Raw genomic sequence first — 22,046 nt, 5'->3', positions numbered from 1 at the left:
AGCTTCTATTACTGGGATGTCTTCAGATGAAGTTTCAAAACCTTTTTCTTGCTTCACTTTTGTTATGTTAAGACCCAAAAGACTCACCAATCCTTTTTAGCGTTTCTTTTTTTTGCCAGTTGTATAAGAAGTATTTCTTTCCTCACCCGTGAATACATGTTTAGCCTTTTGCTAATGGGCACTGTCATGAGGAGCCTTTTTGTACATGTTGGAACAGCTTCTACTGTTTTGTCTGGTAGGCAGCAGTGATTTTCTGGAGGACTATTTTGAAAGAGTGTAGCTATCCTTATTTATATATTATCTCTATCAAGAATAATTTTCTGGTTTTTACAGGAAATTTTACTTTTCGTAACAAAACTGTGTTAACTTTGCACCTTCACCACTTTCTTCTATTTGTCTTTTTATTTTTCTCTGTAAGGAGAAACTACTAATTTCTAGTGATTTTCCTTTTTAGAAAATTTGGGCTGCTATTGGAAGCCTTCTCAGGTGTTTTATATGACCTATGTGGTTTCCAGAAGATGATCCATCACCAAAGAGTGAACTATATCTGAGCACAAAGTCGTGGTCTAATATAATCTAATCACCAACTGTGGTTACCAACCATGGTTATCCTATCAAAACAGACACATCTCTTAGGTTATATTTTTCCCAGGGCTATCAATATTTTAATATAATTCCCAGATAACAGTGAAAGTGATAGGAAGTTAGGAACAGAAATAAAAGGGTGTTTTGAAATTTTCTTGGAAATGAAAATAAATAGTAGTAATTCCTTTTTATTTGCTCATGTAGTTGTGAACCAGGGCAGGAGTCACACACACTGTTCCACAGCACAACTATTTTCTCTGCAAGTCTTAGATCTGCTACAGCCTCCACCAGTTTTACTCATCACTCCAGCCAGTGCTCTTGGTATCCAGATCTAACCAGATGCCTCCAACTGAGACATAACTGCTGCTGCCCAGACCAGACGTGGGACATCATCTTTGCTTTTGCTGGCCTGCTGGATGCTAAGGCCAATCCTGCTTTGCTTTACTGCTCAAGGAGCAAACCCAGCCAGGTTTTGCTGTGAAGTCTCCCCTCAAGCAATAGATTAGCTCCACCCAGAGACCAAACGCTTATCAAATGCAAAGTCAGAGGAAATTAATGCTCCTTTTAGCAAAATTTCCAGTCATCCAAAAGGAGTTGTCATCCTCTTCTGCCAACCTTTAACTTTGGCCGGACACTGAAACCAACTCTTTAGGAACAAAGACAAGTTTTCAAGCTAACTGTACTTCTGTAGACTTTTATGAGTACAGAAATATATCAGTATCATCCAAAAAGAATCAAAACTCAGTTAATGCAACAAAATAAATATAGCAAAACAACCATGGGTAATCAGTATTAAGCAGTGTGGGTTTTTTCATTCTGAGTTGTTTTTTCCCTCTCCTTCCCCTTGGCAGGCACAAAGAATTCCAGTCTAGCAGCGGGTCCAGATATGCAGATACCTGCCTCACCAAACGCTTGCTTCAGAGGATTGAAATACTTTTTATATAGGAAAAAGGAGTGGCATTCAGTTGGATTTAAGAGAGTACCAAAGGTTGAAAGAGGAAGCAAGGAACTAGTGAGATCAGAAATTTGTACCTTGCTTCACCTTCAGCATCATTTTCCCCACTGCCTGATTCAGCACAGAACTGAGCTCTGTGGGATTTAAACAAGTTAGGCAAATATTTATGTGCCTTGCTGAAAAAGGACAGTTTGCTGAATGATGTTTTATTGAATCAATGTTTTGCTGCCTCCAATGAAAATCTAACCACAGTCAACTACAACTGACAATCCCATGCTTTATTTATTTATTTATTTATTTCCAAAGGTCATGCATTTGTATCCTGAACATCTCTTGTCTCCCATTTATTATACTATTTCAGGGTTGGTTAATCTTTACAATATTGAATTATGTAAGTTTCTAAAGCACAATTTCCCTGTTTCATTTTTTTTAGTAGAAAATTACTACATGTTTAAAAGGTTATGGAAATTAATTATACCAATATTTACTCACATCTGTGGCATTAGAAACTGTTCAGAGAAAAAAGGGATATCCAGATGTCTTCTATTTGTGTTGAAGGAATTTAACAACCAGTTTTAGGGATTTAGAATCTGACTTTTTTTTCCCCTGTAGTTAAAAAAAATACATATAGATCCATACATGTAGACATACGTTCACTCCACACACTCTCTTGCATTACTACATGGACTGAAGGCAGCACAGCCAAATCTGAATTATTGTTTTCCTGCATTTTGTGCAATCCCTTGTGATCAATCAGGATGAAAAACTTTATGTAACTGTATTTAATTCCTTCCAATAGTAAAGGTTGGTTACTAGTCATGACTTGAGTCAAATTCGAGAAGAGAAAGAAGTATTTGTAATCTCAAAATTTGTGAAAACAACTCTGAATGCATACAGAAGACTAACTGCTACATTTTCCTGTGAAATAAGCAACCAATTTTCACTATAACAGTACTAACCTTCAAAAGACACTTTCTTTTTTTAATCTAGGAATCGATTTCCTTAAAGTTTTTTATTTCATTCTTACTGGAATAAATTAAAATTTAATACCAAATAGTATTAAGTACCATATAGCATTAAACCTCTTTTTTTTCCCCTCCTGAATTTTAGGTCTTTTCTATAATCAGACAATCCTTTTGTTCTTATGGACCATAGATATGCTTTATTTTTGTAAGGTATTTTATAATCTTTTGTCACTGAGCAATAAAGTGTTTTACTTTATTTATCCTTAACAACAAACATGATTTTTCGGGTTTGTCTTCATATTCACATCGAGATTGATACAGGCTTTGCTAATTTATTGTGCATAGCATTATGGAACATAAAATTTGCAATTTAATATAAGTATTTGGTATAGGTGCCATTACATTAGAAGAGAGTTGTAAATGTCTCCAGCATTTGTTAAGTTTTATGACTAATCCTCATTCTAAGTGGTCCCATTGGACAGAGGTGGTGGTTTTCTTCCGTACTTATCCTCTTTTTAGGCCTAAACGCTCCCTTTCTGATAAAAGCCATTAAAGAATAATAAAATTTGCAGGAGCGGTTCATTGCCTTGGGCAATGCTTACTTTGCAGTGACTGCAATCTGCTGTAGGCAAACCCAAACCAGCCCTGTAAGCAACTGGTTCGTGCCCTGGTAGCTGCACAGCCCAAGGGCCATGGCTTCAGTGCCAGGCTGTGTCTCCTGTCACCCTACGGTGCCCAAGCCATGCAAGTCCCAAGACTCGTGCTGAAGGAGTCAGCTCAAGCACATAACCTCTACAAAACCCATGCCCTAAGCTTGTGTGTCAGTCTTATCCTAGGACAGGGATATTCCAAGTTTCACATTCAGATGGGCAATGTGTGAGCAGCTTGAGACATATGCCTAGGTATTCACACTCCCCTTATGACCTCACTAAAATGCAGGAACTCCAAAATTCTTGCTTAGTATTTGTCTAGTCCCATAACCATATATTTAGAGAAAGGTCTGTCATCTCAGTGCAGGGATGGTTGGACTGTCCAGTGTCACACCTTCATTCCAGCCATTGCTCTTTTTGGCTGAAATGAAGCTAAGCCCGACAAGGGCACGAAAGCAGGACTTTGGAGAACAGGTGTAGAACCTGCCCTGGTGACAAGTTCACAGCTACTGTCACCTCACGTGCTACCACTTGGCTTCCAAGGGAAAAGCTGCATGTGCCACAGCTACTCGTGCACTGCTTTTCACCACCTTGATCCACGAAATACCGGCTTTGTCACTTGTTTGACAAAGCCACTTGGGCTTAAGTGCTCTCATGTTCCAGGCATACCAAGGAACTATGGTCTCTGTTTCCATACTTTGAAAATACCACCTTCCAAAACGAAAATTTCTATGACTCCTGTTAAAAAATTAGCAGACCTGGACAGTCTTTCTACCTGTTGGAAAAAGGCTTTGGATTATACTCTGTTGATTATATTCCTTGTTTAGGGCAGCATACAATTTTAGATAGATAGACACCATCACTGATTGCTGTCTTTAGATGGAGGCACCATCATTGCTGTCACTCTCATCAGATTTTGAGGCAGGTCTCCAGTATCACAATTTCCAGGTAAACTGGCACCAGCAATTTGTGGTTCATCATACAGAAAATTCTACTGTTGCACTCAAGAAAGGAAAAGAAATAGATTAACGAGAAAGAAATCAGGGAACCCTGAATCGACACTATATTCAGATTTGTTTCACTCATGTTGTTCTCATGCCTTAGTGCTACCTATCTTTAACACTCACCAATTTTAATGGAAAGAACAAGAGAGTGACCTCCACTTATGAACACGAGTCTGACCAAATTGTATTTCTTTCCTTAGTATTACTCAAAACCTGCCTAGACACACTCTGGGGCAACCTCCTGTAGGCTGAGCAAGAGGGTTGGACAGGAGGATCTCCAGAGTCCTTTCCAACCTCGATGATTCTGTGATTCTCAGAAGTTCAGGGCTAATGCTGGATTTCATGAGGAGTATCTAAAATACAGCCTGAGAAGACCTTATATATTTATCCTGTCATTTATGTGACCGATAATGTTCACAGGAATATATTTTTCCTTATTAGAGTTTAGAAAAATTGACAATACATGTCACTGTTTCACTACAGAATTCATATTCTTGTTTTCATCCCAACAACTTTACTTAGTCTTGGGAAATTTTCTTCTTGGCAGAAGAGAAACAAGGATGTGTAAGCATTTCCTGTTGAAGTGTGTGTTCTGTAGGATAACCACAGAGGGAATTTAATCTCTTGAAGTTTAACTTTCTAAAGCCTATTGTGACTACAACATGGATAAGAGACTTGTCATTTTATTAATGAAGAGTGACCAGTTGTCACCCCCACATGGGAAAAAAAAAGATTGTGACACATTAGCAATGAAGGACCATGAGACAAACCAAATGTAAATACCGATGGTTTAAAGAGATAATTAAAGCTCTTGAGACAGCAATTATGACAAGGCAGCATGACAAGGCACATGTATGTCGACAGAATATATTTATATTGACAGAATCTGTCCGAGAAATCCTTTTTGTACAATATATGTGTCTGTCACATCTTTGGACTGCACATGCATTTATTGACTTTGTGTTAGCGTAGATCTTGAAATTTGTCCCTTTGCCTTATTACTCAATGACACTTGGTTAAATATATTGTGTTTTCAAACACCAGGCTTCCTGAAGCTATTTTTGTGGAAGCTGGAATTCAGTGTGTACATTACTAAGTGATATTTCCATTCCATTCCCTGTATTAAACGCATTATATTACTGTCACTCAAAAATCCCTAGTTTATATCCGTGGATATGTGTGCACAGTATGGGTATTTTGACACTGTGTGTCCTAAGAATTTAGGGGGCTATCAAAGTCAGACCTGATCTTTAGACATGTGATTAATTTTCTAAGGAACTTAAAAAACCTCAAAATTTAAGTAATTCTAGCTCAGAAACTTTTGTTTGAGGACATCTGTTAGAGACAGACAGACCTGAAAAACAAAACCACTTTCATCAAGTTCTTCTCTTTTGCTTTTGGTAGCCAAATAGATTCTGACTGTATTTTGTTATGGGGGAAAAAAAGAAAAAACATGCCAATGCATACTGACACATAAAAAGAACTACATAAAAATAATCTGTACATACATAAAATGAAAGGTGATATTCAGCATTTGGATACAGAGAGTTATTCATTTACATTTTGCATATTGAAGAAATAAGGACAACGCACTGCCAAAGTGCAATGCTCAAGAAATAAATGCTTCAAGCTGGTCAATAATATTCTTTAGGTAATAAACATAGAAATAGATTACAAATAGTTTCAACAGTATCTTTATCTGGAATACTCCTTTTTGATTAATTAAAGTTAATTTTTATTAACTTTACTACTTTTAACGTTTGATTCTATTATACCAGCAAGAAACACACACCCTGTTTTGTTCACCAAAACAAAATAAGAAATAACTTACCTTCCATTAGCTGTAGCTTTCTAATCTTTTTAAAAAAATCTAGTTAGATCTGCAATTGATTTCACACTGAGTTTGACTCAACTTTGTAACTCAGTTGCCAGGAAGAACAAAGAATGTCTCCTTAAAAATATATTTCAGTATTTCTTTCTACACAACTCATAAACTCCAGAAATCAGATGACGAATTAAGAAGAAAATCATCTTCCATTAGTGAGTAATGTATTTTGAACACTTGGGGTTTGAAAAAGGGGAGCTACAAATGTGACTTACTGTTTCAGAAAAAAACTAGCAGACAGAAGGTCCAAACAAGATCCATTTTCTTCCTTTTATGGGAAACTTCCTTGTTTCAGGCGGCCTGGTTTATTGATTTTGAAAGGTCAGTGGTAGAATCAGAGAGATTTAATGATAAATGTGAAGGTCTGCTACAAATGACTAATTTCCTACCATTCATGATTGTATTAGCTCCTGGTTTACTGACATTTGGGTGGACATTCTGGGAAGAATCTTCTACTGCTTCTCATTGAATTACAGTGTAGAAACCCTCTGCTTATCATCACTGTTGACTGCTCTCACAAAATTCTGAGAAAGGGTTAATGCAGGGATTTTTTTCTTTTTTTAATTTTTCTAGAAGTTGTAGATTTAATCCTGCTCGTAACTCTGCAACGAATCAGCCCTTCTGAGTGTGAAATGTACTTGGAGGAGAGGACAGCCTCTCTCGGCTGTTGAAAATTCATGGCCAAACAAACTCACAGTTCCTAAAAAAAATTTTCTTAAAGAATAATCACAGAGTAGGAAGAGGATAACATGAGAAGAACAAGACAGAGAAACCTGGCAAATGGGTCAGTGCAAGGAAACAATGGGAAATTGTGCTGGATGTAGACAGAGAAATGGAAGGGAGGTCCAATCAACAACTTGAACCTGAAGGCCAGAAGGTAAAAGGAAAACTAAGGCACAGTACTCAGCTGCTTGCACTGCTCTGGCAAAGCGAATCATCTGTAAACCCAGCCTAAGAGGGCAATTCATTCTGGCTCCCTCACAGTGCTCCAGACTGGCACAAGGCTTCTAAGGTGCATGTTCAAATAAGTCCATAAATACATAAATGGTTAAGATGAAGAAAACCCAATTTTGATGTTTCTTTTTCAACTCACTGTGAGACAGCACAGAGCAAAATTTTCTTAAAGTTTCCTGTGGAGACATCATCAATCAGAAAAGAAAAAAATAAAGCAAAAAATCTGAACTCTCTGCTGCAGTTATACAAATAGAGAACAACCAGTATTTTAAAGAAATCATTGGATTGTGATGACAAGCATATACTCTGAAGCCCAGAAGTGCAGGTGAAGGGCTGGGTTAGGGGTTTCCTAGGACACAGCACTAGAGAGAAGAAAAAAACAACAAAAAAAACCTCTCACTTTAATCCCCATTTCTTCTACCATCCACTCCAGAAACTTCTCCTGATGTCTGAGAGGCATGGTTCTTACTAAATTCTGAAGCTTTGCTTAAAGTCTAAACACTGTTGAAAACAATGGCCTCCTTCCTTATTAAAACACAAATAGCAATTTCCTCATTGAAAAGTGCTCCGAGGTACCCACTACTAAAATTTAATACTTCTGGAGACACTACATAATCACAGAATCATAGAATGTTAAGGGGTTGGACTGAACCTTGAAGATCATCTAGTCCCCAACTCCCCTGCCATGGGCAGGCACACCTCCCACTAGACAAGGCTGCTCAGAGTCCCATCCAGCCTGTCCCTAAACACTTCCAGAGATGCAGCATCCACAGCTTCTCTGGGCAACATGTTCCAGTATCTCACTACCCCCACAGTAAAAAATTTCTTCCTAAAATGTACTAAATTGATTTGTATCAAAGAAGCCTTTCTGGAGTCACTTTTCCAAGGAAAGCTGCACAGTTTTAAATCTTTCTGTTCTGATACCATTTGCTACAGCAGTGTCCTGCTGTCAGACTGGGCAGGTCTAAGTCACAAGTGAAAGCCTTTAATAACAAACTGCAGTGGACTTGAATGGCCCCCATAGACAAACTGCACAACTGTTGGCCACATTGATTTGCCTTACCCTTCTTCCCCAAGCCAGTGCTCCATGAGTCCACAGATCTTCTCCTTCATGGAACCAACAGGAAAATCGCAGTTTAGGGGGAAAAGTAGGAAATGAAACCAAAAGATTAAAAATTATATATGTCTACATAACGTGTTTAAGTTTCCATCTTTAGGCATGGAAGTCAGCAGCAAGCATTCCTGATAGCAAGGCATGATGCCCATTATCTCAGCTCCAAGAAACAGAAATTCCTGCACCTTTCCAGAGACAGCTCTCCATCCACAGCAGAGCTATCAACAGCACAGAGACTCTCTCGTTAAAATAATTGTAATCACTAACTCAGCTTGGTAACATGTTAAACATCTCACCAGCAATCAAATACAGGATGTTGAAGCCTTCCAAGTGAACTATTAAAATGCTTTTCAAGATTCATTGCTTCCTCTTCATTCAGGAGCATGGGCCTAAACCCAGATAACTTGAACATTAAAACACAGGCTTCAGCTATCAGGTTGTACCTTTAACTCTTGGAATGGGGACATGACTATAATTTCTTTTGTGAATTCTTTTTAATATTCTTTGGATTACCATAGGCTCCAAATGGAATATTATCTGATATTATTAATGGGAAAAAAACTTGAAGCTTTTTAGAGTATTGTAATGTAGGCAACCAGGTAGAGGCCATTTGAGAATGAACTTTAAAAAACCTCTCCTGTATTAATGGTTTCACCTCCAATATAGACATAATTTTCCTTAAAAAAATTTATGACCACAATTTGCATTTCTTTGGGAGATCTGACACAATCTTGTGACAGACAACACATTTGAGAAGTCTGTTCTGCAATTCTCTTTAAAATATTTTTCTAATCATCAATATTTTTATTTTAAAATTACACTTTTTTAAAGAAGTATTACATTTAGAAATATTTTACTTCTTGACAAAAGAAAGAATTCTGAAACCTTTTTATAGATGAAGAAGGCTTCAAAAACCTTTGTTTATTTTTAATGCCATTTCTTATAAAGGTAAATCCACATGGATAGTTCTCAAGTCTTCCTGCAATCTCAAAAATTAAAGTGATCAGTTGGAATGAATGATACCCACCTGAGATGATAAATGATATGAATGAAAGCCACCTAATCAGATCTGAAATTCCAGTCTAAGTCAGAAGCCGCCTTTTACTTCCAATCTGGTTAAAGTCTAAAAATGGGTAAATAAACCTTAAAAGTTTGCATTTGGTATTCTACAGTGGCATGTTTCTTCCTTCTCCCTCACTTCTATTGCAACTATTTAAAAATCTTAAAAGTCACCAACGTTTTTGCAAACTCAGACAGCAATAAAAATATCTAGGACTATTTTTTCTGCTGTATGCCTCTGCACCCTGGTTGTAGTATTATCTTATAATTGTTTATTTGTAAAGAAGGAGATTTCTGAAGCATGGGTCAGTACATTATGTAAATATAATATGAACCAAAACAAATATATGTGATAAACTCTGTTCGGAAAAGTATCACTGGAAATGATTGGAAGTAGCATCAGATGTTTTCGGAGCTCTCTCATAACATCTGTCCCTGGAAACATTTACACTACAGCCTGGAAAGTACAAACCACAGATTGGGTCAACAGCAGACAATCTGGATGAACAACATGTTTGTTTTTATTGTTTGACTGGCCTTGTGCAAAGGTGCTTTTGTGATATGTTCGTGCCTTCAAATAAACTGGAAATACAGCAAAACTGTACATAGCCAGATCACTAGATCCAGCTCCAAGGAAAGCATTTAGAAGGTTCAACAAGCCGTGTAAGACAGGAACAAATTTCAGTATTTACCAGTTGCCTCTACCCAGTGTGAAGAAGGGCTTCTCAGAGGTGCTAATGTTTTAACTATAAATATGCTCTAAACCAAAACAATGCTTTCTTATGTGTGAAGTTACTCTCAGTCCTCGCATGCAGGAGCTAGATTTGAGGGGAATCTGAATCCTGAATGTCATGGATTTTCTGCTGTTCTTTTAAGAGAATCGTATTATCTTTACAGCCAATAAGGTATAAGGAGGGTTGATATGCCACAACATATTGTGGCCAAGATGAAAATTAGCATTTCAAATGGCTAGAGCTATTGTACTCTTAAGTAGGCCTGTTTAACCCATCATTCAAGCAAGGGAAATAAAACAGATGAAGGGCTTTGGCAATTTTTTCATCGAAGTCGATTCCAAAGATGGTGTCTGCTGTGACTAAGAACTGGATGTCCCTTTAGCCAGTGTAGCAACCGTGCTTTGGGAAGCCACAATGCCATCCTCGGCTGTGGCTCTGAGATAAGGATGCTGCCTAATAAGAACAGTCCTAGGACAAGCACAAATGAGATTACTTGAAGAAGACCTTAGGTGTGCCAAAACCTAGGTTGACTTTTTTGTCTTAGGCTGTCACAGCTGGGAAGGCTTAAGCATGTGTATCACATAGTTTAAAAAGGAGGTTGCAGAACAAGGTTTTCAAGGACAGTGTCAGTGAAATGACACAAGGGTTGGACTTGCAGAAAGAGCCCAAAGAACTAAACCTATTAAAAAACTGGCACATTACATATTTGCACTCTGTTCAGCAATTTGGCAGAATCCATTTATGACAGATTTCATGTTGGGGATTGAGTCCAAAAACGACTCCTCCCCTAATTATGAACTGAATCCCCCTCCCATTTCTCTGTTTCTTTTCTTCTTTTTTTTTTTTTTAATAATAAAACAAAACAAAACAAAGTGAAATAAAATAAAACCACTTTGTTTTGACTTGCAACGAAACGTGAAGGATAACAAAGGGCAAGGAGGTGAGCCTCCCCATCAGGTTATGTTACCAACTGGAAAATTTGGAGAGGAGCAGGAACATGGGATTTGAGGCACCAAGCTGGTGGAATCTGAGTATGTCATAAAGGTTAAGCACAGTCTCCGAAGGGGAGCCAGGCATCCCATGCAAGAGTAGCCCCGCTGGTTGGTGGCCAGCTCACGTTGGCATTGGTGCTGTGGCAGATGCTCATTTAAACTTCCACCCTAAAACTTGCTGGAAGAAAACTTACAGCAGTAGGTAGGGGAAGATGGGAGGAATAAAATGGGAAAAAATAGTACACGGACTGGAGACTGAAACAAACTGGCTACGGTACAAATGCATTTGAATTGTCAATGTGTAGCTAATGGTTCTTGGTCCCAACTGTCCCTTTGGCTGCCGTCATTTTTATCTTTGGGTCATTATAACATAATGCATCTGACAGTTACCAACTTTCCCTTTGTTCTTTCATAGCAAATTGATTTTTGGTTTTGCATCTATGGCAGTACTTTAACCAAATTGTTTTTCGATTACATATGAAAGCAGAAAAAATTAATATTTGACAGTGTGAACTCCCCACCACTTCATCTTGGAAATAGTTTACTTAGAAAAGTTCTTTCCAAAGTCTAGTCTAATACTGGCTTTGTATTTCAGGAGATTTTTCATTGCTATGACAAAAGTGAATTTGATTTACATATACCTGTGTCATTATAGTTTGATGAGAGACTTGAAACTAAGAGCACTGACTTTGGAGGGTTCCTTAATATAGATAAATTGTAGAACCAGCTTAGAGTCAACAGCAAAAATATAACCCAAAGTATCAGCACGATTTTCAAGAGAGTCTATGAAAAGTGGAACTCTAGTCCAGGATTTTTCATGTATTTTCCATTGAAATTTCCTGCCTGAAGTTTCCCACATGAAATTATATTTTAATTTACATGGTACTTTTTCCTCCAAAATTATTTTCTTTATATTTATTTCACTTTGTCATTTAATTTCATTCAGAATGCGAGATACAGAGCCTAAAATCTTGCAAGAGGAGTGAATATGAGGCATTTTAACTATGAATCTGTGGGGTACCAACATAGCAATTACATACTGAAAGATAAATTGGAATATATGCAATTATGCAGAATATTGAACCATACTGCTATAATATAGTGATATTTGTTCATGGACATTAGTTGCAAAACATTACAGATAAATAATTGGGTGTATTGGTAAGTATATATAACCAAAATAAAAACGTACCCCAAAAGAATCTTTCTGCACTTACATGTTCAAATGGGACTCCAATGGCTGCATTTTCAAAAGGTATAATTTGTGGTGGCCTTTTCCAAGATATAATGTACAACATGGCGAAGTATTTTTTATATTGAACTGCTAACTAATGCTACATATGGTAGTTTACTGCTAACCTCTCCAAATTTTTTGCTGGTTTTGACACAGGAGTGGCTTACAGAGTTCCTATCTTCCCGTTCATTTTCATGGGATAGCAAGAGAAATACCAGAGGCATGAATTACAGGTTTGAACAACTGCATGTACAAATTTTCTGTTTATCCAGAGTGTTTCAGTAATCCTGGGAGCTATTGCAAATATTTGTCCCGGGAAAACTAAGAGGGAAGTGAAAATCTAAGAGGAGATGTGGGAGAGCTGTAGGAAGAAGATCTGCTCTTGTCAGCAGTGGTTAATGCTGAGGAAAAACCAGATGGAGATTGTCTTGGTTTCAGCTGGGAGAAAAACACTGATAGGTCTCAGCTGCTTTAGGAAGGGTGCAATTGCTCCTTGGTGAGTTAATCAAAATTACCTCCAGCCCTGTCAGGGCAATGCCAGTTCCCTGGCATTGTGATGCCAATTAACAATGGACGTTGTCCCCTATTGATCATTTTGGTATGAAAATCCCAGCTACTTGGGAGCTCACAGGGCTGTGTTTAGGTAAGGTATTCACCATCATTCCCACTGCCCCATGTGATCTTGGATTAACTAATCTAGTTAGTTTACAGGGTCAAACATCTTAATGCAATGAAACCTTTGTGGTAGTTTCATAATGCAAATGAAAAAGCTGTTGATTTCTGAAGCCAAGAGCTAACAAGTGCTGCTGGTGACTGAGTCAGGTTTGCTGTAATCTTTACTTTGAAGATATGCTGGAGTTCTTCAAGGTTAATGAACCACCTTTGGGAGAGCTTTTCTTCAGACTTTAGCTCTGTTTTATTCTTGATAGAACCATTAACTTCTACGCTAACCTTTCTACTAGTTACTATTACACACATTCTGCCCACTAAAGCTTTATATTGATTTTTGCCAGGGAGCGCTTATAAACTGTACGTTTAAATAGATGGGGTTTTTGGTTCTGTTAGCATTGGGTGGGATACAGACAGACAATGATTAATTTGTAGATTTTAATTTATTTAAGATATATGTTAGTCACTTTGACAGCACCATTGTCATTAGGTTTTGTTTCTTGAAACTCTTGCTCTAATTATTGCAGATATCTTTTTAATTGCTATAGTTTCCAGTTAAGAAAGTGAAATTTACAAGATATGATGAATAGTGTTAGCAAAATACATTGAGATACTGGAAATTCTTCTGATCCTTCCAAGTTTAGGACCTCATCTATGAAAAATGGTGCCAATGGGGCAGAGAACCAACAGCTCTTGCCCTCTGGAATCTAGCCATGCATTAGAAAATCCTGTATTCTCCTTTTAACATTTTAATTTCCTACCTCTTTTGTTTATGAAGTTTTCATATTAAGATTCCAAAGAAACATATTTTTTCCCCTTTGTTAATAAAGCTATGGTAAATGAATTACAAAAAAATAACTTTAGGATGAATCCTAAATTTTAGGGGTTCAAAAATTATTATTCTAGTTTACTTCCACCTTTTTATTTTCAAGTTTTTTATATATCATTGTGTTGATTTTGCATGGCCTGTTTTTTGCTAGTGGGGGGGCCACAGAGCTGACTTCTGTGAGAAGCTGCTGGAAGCTTCCACCATGTCTGGCAGAGCCAATCCCTGATGGCTCTGAAGATGGACATGCTGCTGGCCAGAGATGGGCCAGTTAGAGATGGTGGTAACGCCTCTGTGATAAGATATTTAAGAAGAAAATCAAAACAAAGGGGCACGTTTCTTTCCTAGCTAGAGAGGAGGAGGAGGTGAGAACATGTGAGGGAAACAATGTGGAGACACCAAAGTCGGTGCAGAAGGAGGGGCAGGAGGTGCTCCAGGCACCAGAGCTGAGGTTCCTCTTCAGGCTGTGGTGATGACCATGGTGAAGCAGCTGTGCCCCTGCAGCCCATGGGGATCCACGGGGGATGCAGAGATCCACTTGCAGCCCTTGGGGGAGGTGCCCATGCCAGAGCTGGTGGATGCCTGGAGGAGGCTGTGATGCAGTGGGAGACCCGGTGGAGAGAGGGGGCCCTGCTCCCAGGCTGGAGCAGCCTGTCCTTGGAGGACAGCACCCCATGGAAGAGTGACCCACGCTGCAGTAGTTTTGGGAGGACTGTGTGCCTGTGGGAGGGACTCACATTGCAGCAGTTTTGGAGGACTGCTGCTCGTCCTGGATTGGAACCACTCTGGAGAAGTTCACAGAGAACTGTCTCCCATGGAAGGGACCCCGTGGTCTCACACAGGAAGGACTCCTCTCCCCGAGCAGCAGCAGAAGATCTCAGGTGATGAACTGACCAAAACGCCCATGCCCTGTCTCCCTGCCCTGCTGGTGAGAAAGAGGGAGGGGTTGGGGAAAAAGGTGTTAAGGTCTTACTTTACTTCTCATTATCCTCCTCTGACTTTGTTAGTAATAAACTCACTTTGTACTTCTAAGCTGAGCCTGTTTTGCCCTTGGAGTGTTTTCTCCCAGTCCTTATCTCAACTTATGAACCCTTCATTTAACTTTTTTTTTCCCTCCTCTGCCCAGCTGTGGCAGGAGAGAGTGAGTGAGCGGCTGTCGTGGGTGCCTGGCATTTGGCCAGTGCCACGACCTATATAGTTGCTTATCCTTCTTGATTTCCTTCAGTCAATGGCTTATTTCTATTTCATCTCTACTCGAAACACTGAAGCACTACAGCTATAAATATTTGGTGAGTGAAATGTTGGTTTTATCTGACATTTTGAGTCAAAGATGACTTTTCTGGTTTTGCTGTTTTTCTGGTTGTATTTTCCAAACAGAAAATAATGCTCTAATCAGTGTCAATTTGTTGTTGGCAAACACAAAAATAAATCAGGGAATAGAGTTTTTCTGGGATTTTTTGATGACTGTTTTTTTAACCTCAGTGTAGGCAGTCAGTGAAAGCAGACTGCGGGTAAAGTATATTAGGCTGGTTGGAACACTTGTGCTTTGCAAAATTACTTGTAGTTTTCCTCCATGGAGATTTTACATCAAGGCAGTTATTTCAACACCATTGTTTTTACAATGGATGGTAATAAAAGCTTGGATATTTCCCTCTTTGATTAGGAAAGAAACACATATACCCAGTCCTGGGACCTGAGCATGTTACTACAATGAAGACGCTTGGAAATTACTTTCCATTTTAGGAATTACTAATAAAAGAATTCTTTGCATTATGGGTCAAATTTCTATCTGTGTATTCAGGCTTGACTCCCTTGATTTGATTGCTCTATACATTTCAGAAATCACTGCAGCTTTGAACAAGATTTGCTTTCAATAAGATATTATTCACGTCTGCCCAAGAATTAGGCTTTGAGAGATTTGTACTAATATTTTCTATTATGTTGGTCAACAGGGTGGCATTCTCTAAGTTTCACTTTGATATTCAGATTCAAATATTCACAACAAAAATATGAATGTCTCATGATTGCAGCTGTGCAAATAGCGAGGGATTACACCAACTTTGAAGTTGGATTCTGTTCTCATTCTTTTTATTATTCATTTCCCTGTGAACAGTAATGGCAGAAATGTGGGGAACTTGCTAAAATTGCAGACAATAATGCATATTCACATCTGAAGTATTTACCATGGCAAATAGCTACTATGCAACAGGGTATGTACAAAATCAGCCCTGCCCTAGAGTCTCAGGACAACTGCCTGCCACTAATATGCATTTAATAAATTGAAATGGAGAAATGGGTACCACTACAGCAATGCTCTTTTGACTGCTTAAAGCAGCCAGAGCTCCATTCAACACAGAAACAGTACCTGTACTGGGATCTCACTGAATCCTTTCGAAGCAGTATTCCATGCATTATTCTGTGGTATCAATGTAATGGAAGAAAATTAAATGTAAACATTTGCTGTAAGCAGCAAAAAAAAGTTTAGCATTCAGCAGTTTAGGTCATGATCCCTCAGTCAGAAGGAAATAAGTTTTTTGTTTTTTTTTTTTAAATCTGGTGTTTGTGAGCATTGCCAGACTATAAGAGTGGTTGGATAATTGAGGGGGAAAGAAAGGTTAATGTATCCTAATTAAATTACCTGAGGATCTACTTATCTTTTTCTGAGAAGAAAAAAAAAAAAAAGTCTGAGTATTTTCTTCATTCAGTCAGAAAATAGTAAATGCATCAAGAATAGGATTAAATATATGGGAAGAAAATGACCCCATCAGCTTGAAAAATACATTCAGAAATAATACTTTAGGTGTGTAATGGCAGTCCACAGGCAAGAATTTGTCAATATATAATATTTACTGGGCAATTTGGAGTAGGAAACACAGTCTTAAAATCTATGTCATTTACAAGCAAGCTATGAACAAAGAAGTAAATCCATTCAATTAATATATTAATAACAAAAATATTTCTGCTTTCCTCAAACCAGCCAGAATTAGATCAAAAACAAGACCACATTTACTTAAAGGATTATGAACCACAGAGTAACTTTTCAGCAAACTGGAACAGAAGCAAGAATAAAAAACCATGAGACCTTAATATAGTGTAATACTTCACAGTGAACATTTCAGCAGCTGTATAAATAAAGCCACCATCATAGAGAAGAGAGTGATGGAGGATTCAGTGAAGGATGTTTCCAAGAATGAAGAAAATTCCATATTGCTAAAATGGAAACCAATTTAGCATGAACTAGTGAGGAAGGAAGTTTGCTTAATAGAACCCTACCCCGCAAACTTCTTCGTAAACACTGAAACAATATGAAATATAATGTCACAAGTAAAAGTCTCAAAGCACAGACCTCAACTCTCTTCAGGAACAGACAAGGCCAAAATATGATTCCAAGCTAGGCAATTTTCTCTATGCAGAAAGCCATATTTTTTAATAATTTATGCTAAATAATTGGGTTTAAATTAGAAAATATAAGCACTGCATATATATATATATACACATACATACATAAGCATCCATAAAGTTATATTTTAATATGATGCAACTCGTTATTCATTATACACTGGACAACATTTGAGCCTCTCTCCAAGCTGTTCTCTGTATATATTTTACCTCCATAGCTCTTCATTGTTAATACTCCTCTTCCCAAGAAGATGCATCATAACACACCATATAAAATGTAGTCCTGTGAACACGAATAGCAGAAGGGAATGCTTAAAAATTGGGGTATAATGAATCAGAGCTACAATTCTTCTAGAGACTGTGTGGAACTAATTACTCTTTTTTGGCGGAAATTGCCAAATTTTGCCCCGAAATAAACAGGGAATTTTTGATTCTAGATAAATTTGTCAGGTGTTTTTAGATCTCTTTTTATATGTAGCTATTTAAACACAGGATCATTACAAAGTCAGAGGTGAAAGCAAGTTTGACTACTGCTACTCCAGATCCTTATTAGCAATTTTATACGGGCTGTGAAGTTGTATGAAAAATGCCTTTTTGCAGGAATACTGAGTAAAGGCCATACTTGCTTTCAGAAATGCATGGTGTAAATTGTGAATATAAATAGAGGTAACAAATTGTTCAGGAGGAATGGTAATGTGGATAAAAATGTTTCCTTTGAGCCTCTTTTGAACTACATTGGAGAATTTTTAATACAGTTCATTCTTCTTGAGTCCTGCAAACCCAAACACAACCATGAGGTTCTAATACATAATAATGTCTAAAAGGAGAAAAACCAAAATGTGAAACCACCGTATAACAAAAGATGAACAATTTGGAAAACCTTAATAGAATGAGAGTTGAAATGGATAGGCAAATTATTTCTGTGTTATTACCCTAAACAAAACACTACAGCAAAAACATTATTTTAAATGTATCAGTTAAAGCAATTTGTAACTCATCTACAATTTACATAGTCTAACCTAGAATTTCAGTGTCACTTAAGATGTTACATACCTCATCATTTTTAGGCTTTTCATTTAGATTCCTAAATGACTAAAAAAAGAATGTAAGTGTGTAGTTTCCAATGCATTCAGTCCAATAGAATGCCAGGCTCAACACACAGTCCCAAACACATCAGTCAGAAAAATTTATATCTGCCACTCACGTGCCAGGCTCCATGCTACACAGGGCTGCTCTTGCTACATGAGCTTTAACATCACTGTTTCTTTAACTTGCCTTTTGCCAAAAGATTTCATTTTCATGCAAAAAGCCTGAACTGCCCGTCTCAAGCATGCACACCACCCGCACTGCAGCAGCATGAACTTTCACTAATCTGAATGGTAAGACAGTCCCCTTGTGCAGGGATTAGAAAGACTCTGCCCTGTGGTGGATTGGATAAAACGGGCACGAGGGCCGCAGCGCAATCCCCGAAAGACAAGTGTTGATATCATAAAAATCGCCACGCTCAGTAACTGGCACCAGTGCTGACAGACTTGGCAGAGAGGCCAAAGATTCAATTGACCTAAAGACTAAACAATGTTTTTTTTTTCCAGTGGAAATGCTCCCTTTAGATCAGGGGTGAGATACATTTAGCGTGGCAACGGTTCTCCACAACTCAAAGCTGTTCCATATAAAAATAGCCTTAAAAAAAGGAAGAGCAGCAAAAGCTGGCTTAAGAGATGAATGTGACTAAGCCAGATTCTTTATTCATCTCATTCATTATTCACGGACACACGCACACAGACATACATGTACATGTTTACATACAAACTGGCTGAAAACTAACATAGCTAATTTTGGCCCAAATTATAACTGCATATCTGATTTCTGTCTAAACACAAACAAAGCACCTGAGCATACTGACAGCATGCTGGTGTATGCAAGAACAATTCTGTTCTCAGCCATGCCACCTTAACTCTGCAGAAACCCCACAGATTTCTGCAATGAAATTGTATTGGATTTGCAATGGAGTGAGAACAGAATATTGCCCAGCATATCTTTTTTTTTTTTTTTTCTGTATATTTTATTTTAAGCAAAACATTCAGAAGAAATCTTCCTTTGCTCTCCTGGTATCAATCAATGACCATTGCTCTGTTAATGTATTACAATAAAATATCTCAACGGTGCATTGAGCTGGTTGACTGTAATATATCAGCAGATCAATGGCTTGCAAAAAGAGAATGGTCAAATGTGAGACAACTTCTCCAATTAGATAATTTTCAAAGATTTCACACACTGAATTCATAATGACTTAGGAGAAATGAGTCAACAATGTTAACTGACTAACTGGAGATCTCACAGGGTTTTTCCAACTGTTATCCTCTTTCTTGTTCCCCCATTGTTAAAACCAAAGATAATATATATTTAAAAAAATTAAGGATGCTTTTATCCAGATCTGGATACTGCAGCTTGGGCTCCTCCTTGCTGTTAAGAAACTTTCACACACTGAAAAAAACCCGAAAAAACCAAAAACCAAAACCAAAGAAACCAATAGAGAAAGTAGCAACACAGAGAAATGGAGGTCTGCAGCCCACATCCTCAGTGAAGGAAGTTTCCAGCCCTTTTGTAAGTCCTGGGCTACCTTCGGGATTCATTCATTTCCAGAATAGTCCTGTGTCAGCTTAATGGGAGCAAGGTCACTGCAGCACCAATTCTTTCTAACTACATTCTCCTTTGTCTAAAATATCTTTCAGGTCTGTAATCAAACTTACACATGGACCTCATGGTATTTACAGAGGAGACATGCACATATTTCTTTTTATGGAAGTGGACATCTGAACACACAAAACAAGATGCTCTCCTCCTAACATGTGTGATTTCTTCCTCCTCCTAAAAATTTAAACCCTTCTTGTGGGTGAAATTCTTTATATGAAAAAAAAAATCTGTTCAGTTTTAAAAGCCAGAGCTAAAAGCTTTGCTCTGCATGCAGTTGTTCTGCTGCAAAGAATTTTTTATTCATACATCCCTCTTTTTCATTGACATCATATATTTCTGTAATGGTGCATAATTAAGCATTGACAAATCTAAACCAATAAACATCTTCACTGGTTGGGGTGGCATCAGCACTTAGAAGTCCTGCCTATAGAGAAGCCCTGAGGTCTCAAAGATCAGATTACATATTTCAAAATATTGACATTTCTGATTTGCTCCAATCTGGGAATATAACAATGATAACGTCTCTGTTTTGTTTTGGGTTTGTGTTAGGTTTTTTTATCTCATTGAGAAAGAAGAACAAACAAAAACCAAAACCAACCAAAAAAAAACACTTAAGCTAAACAGTTAGACCAGTTCAGTGCAATCTTCCCAAGTAGCAGACGTTTTTAGAATAAGATCTCCATGTTACAGAAGTGTGAGGTGATGACTTGTCAAAACACTAACAACAGTAAGTGGAGAGTTGGGCTTTCCCGTGTGCTGTGACTCACCAGGTGGAGCTATTCCAGACAGCTGTATTTACCTGACAGTGAATGGAGAGTGCTACAAGAAGTTCTCCACGATCTTAAAGTTTGTTTTCCAACCTAAATTATTTAATGATTCTATGAATCTGTATTGTGCCTTCTTTTAAGCAAATTGAATCTATCTCCAGTAAAGTTCATTTTCTTTATCCAAACTTGTGCTTGAAGCACACAAGCAAACAATAATCCCTAGTGCCAAAGTATTAAAGACTTCATCTAATTACTCAAAAGCTCAGAGATATCTTAATTGAGGTTTGATTTTTTCCTTTAACAGTTACATATGCCACAACAACAAAACGCAAGCAATGCATGTTAGAAAATTATTCTTCAGCATGGTATTTCTGCTAAAAACACGAAATCTCAACACATGCATAAAAAACTAAGCATAGCAAACAAAAATATTTTCCCATTACTCAAAACAGGTAACACACCAGAAAACATCAAAGACCTGAGATGATATAATTGAGCACAGGTGTACTATAAGGTCAGAAAAATTGAAAGTTAAAATTGTCCATGCATTTTTAATCAGTTTCTCCCATTTGTTTGCTTTAGGATATGCTCTGTTATTATCACCAACTATAATAGCAGAATTTAATAATGGAATATTAATAATTTGCATTTTCAATGCTAAGTAATCTCAAAGGACTTTCCAAATAATTAATTCATCTTTACATCATACTTGTAAATAGAAACGAAACAGTGTCTTGTCATTCTACATGGAAGAAAGAAACAGAGTACATATAGAAAGTTAACGCTGAGACTAGTTCCTATTTCTCAAGTTGTGCTTACTGAAAGTCAAACTACAAGTAATACTGAATTAATGCAATATAAAATATGGTGACAGTCTTAGAATTGCATGTGTCGGGTCTGGTACGATGCAGAAGTGCATGAAAGGAATTTATAATATGCTGCTTGTCATACAACACAGCCTATCTCACAGAAGTGCTAAGAAAACTTGTATGTTATTACCATTCAGTATCTGGCAAATAGTATATGATTCCTTAATGACGCCTGAAAGCTTCAGATCTTTAGTCACAACAAAGAGAGAATTAAGGATGTCATCAAAGTCATAGATAGTCTTAAGTATCTTGTGGACTATCAGCAGATTATGGGGTTGCCTCAAGCAAGCAAGTTTAGTTTGCTAACATATGTTAACAAAACGTAACATCCTGAGTGATTGTTTCTCATGGACAGCAAATGAAACATTAATCACAACAACTTTAGGCTTCCAAAAGTTTGAACTTCTAACACCAATTCTCTCCTAATATTTAAAAAAATATTTTGGATATATAATTTGGTTTTAAAGGCACATACCTACAAAAGAATATTTTAGTTATACAGTGTAAGAGTCCCACAGCTCTCTATTATTTGAGGGGTATGAGGGATGAGAGAACTTACCTAAAGCAGCAGTTGTGCAAAACATACAATGAATACTTCAAGACATGGAAGGCATGAGTCAGAATCCATCTCCCGTGCTCACAGGGGCACTGTGCACTTGCACAGGGATCCACAACATCTCAGCACAAGGGG

The 22,046-nt window shown here is 37.6% G+C and overlaps 1 long non-coding RNA gene across 1 annotated transcript in view; it reads right to left on the bottom strand.

Annotated features, from left to right (window-relative positions):
• The window catches only part of LOC125325336, a 138,615-nt gene extending 130,484 nt beyond the window's left edge, over positions 1-8,131 (bottom strand). The window contains exon 1 of the long non-coding RNA XR_007203286.1: positions 8,062-8,131. This is a non-coding gene — a long non-coding RNA (uncharacterized LOC125325336). The remainder of the gene's footprint in view (positions 1-8,061) is intronic.
• Between the last annotated feature and the right edge of the window lie 13,915 nt (positions 8,132-22,046).

The sequence above is a fragment of the Corvus hawaiiensis genome, chromosome 4, assembly GCF_020740725.1.
Source record: "Corvus hawaiiensis isolate bCorHaw1 chromosome 4, bCorHaw1.pri.cur, whole genome shotgun sequence".
NCBI classification, from domain to species: Eukaryota; Metazoa; Chordata; class Aves; order Passeriformes; family Corvidae; genus Corvus; species Corvus hawaiiensis.
The sequence above is the reverse complement of the archived record's forward strand: the minus strand, read 5'-3'. Positions and strand labels throughout refer to the sequence as shown.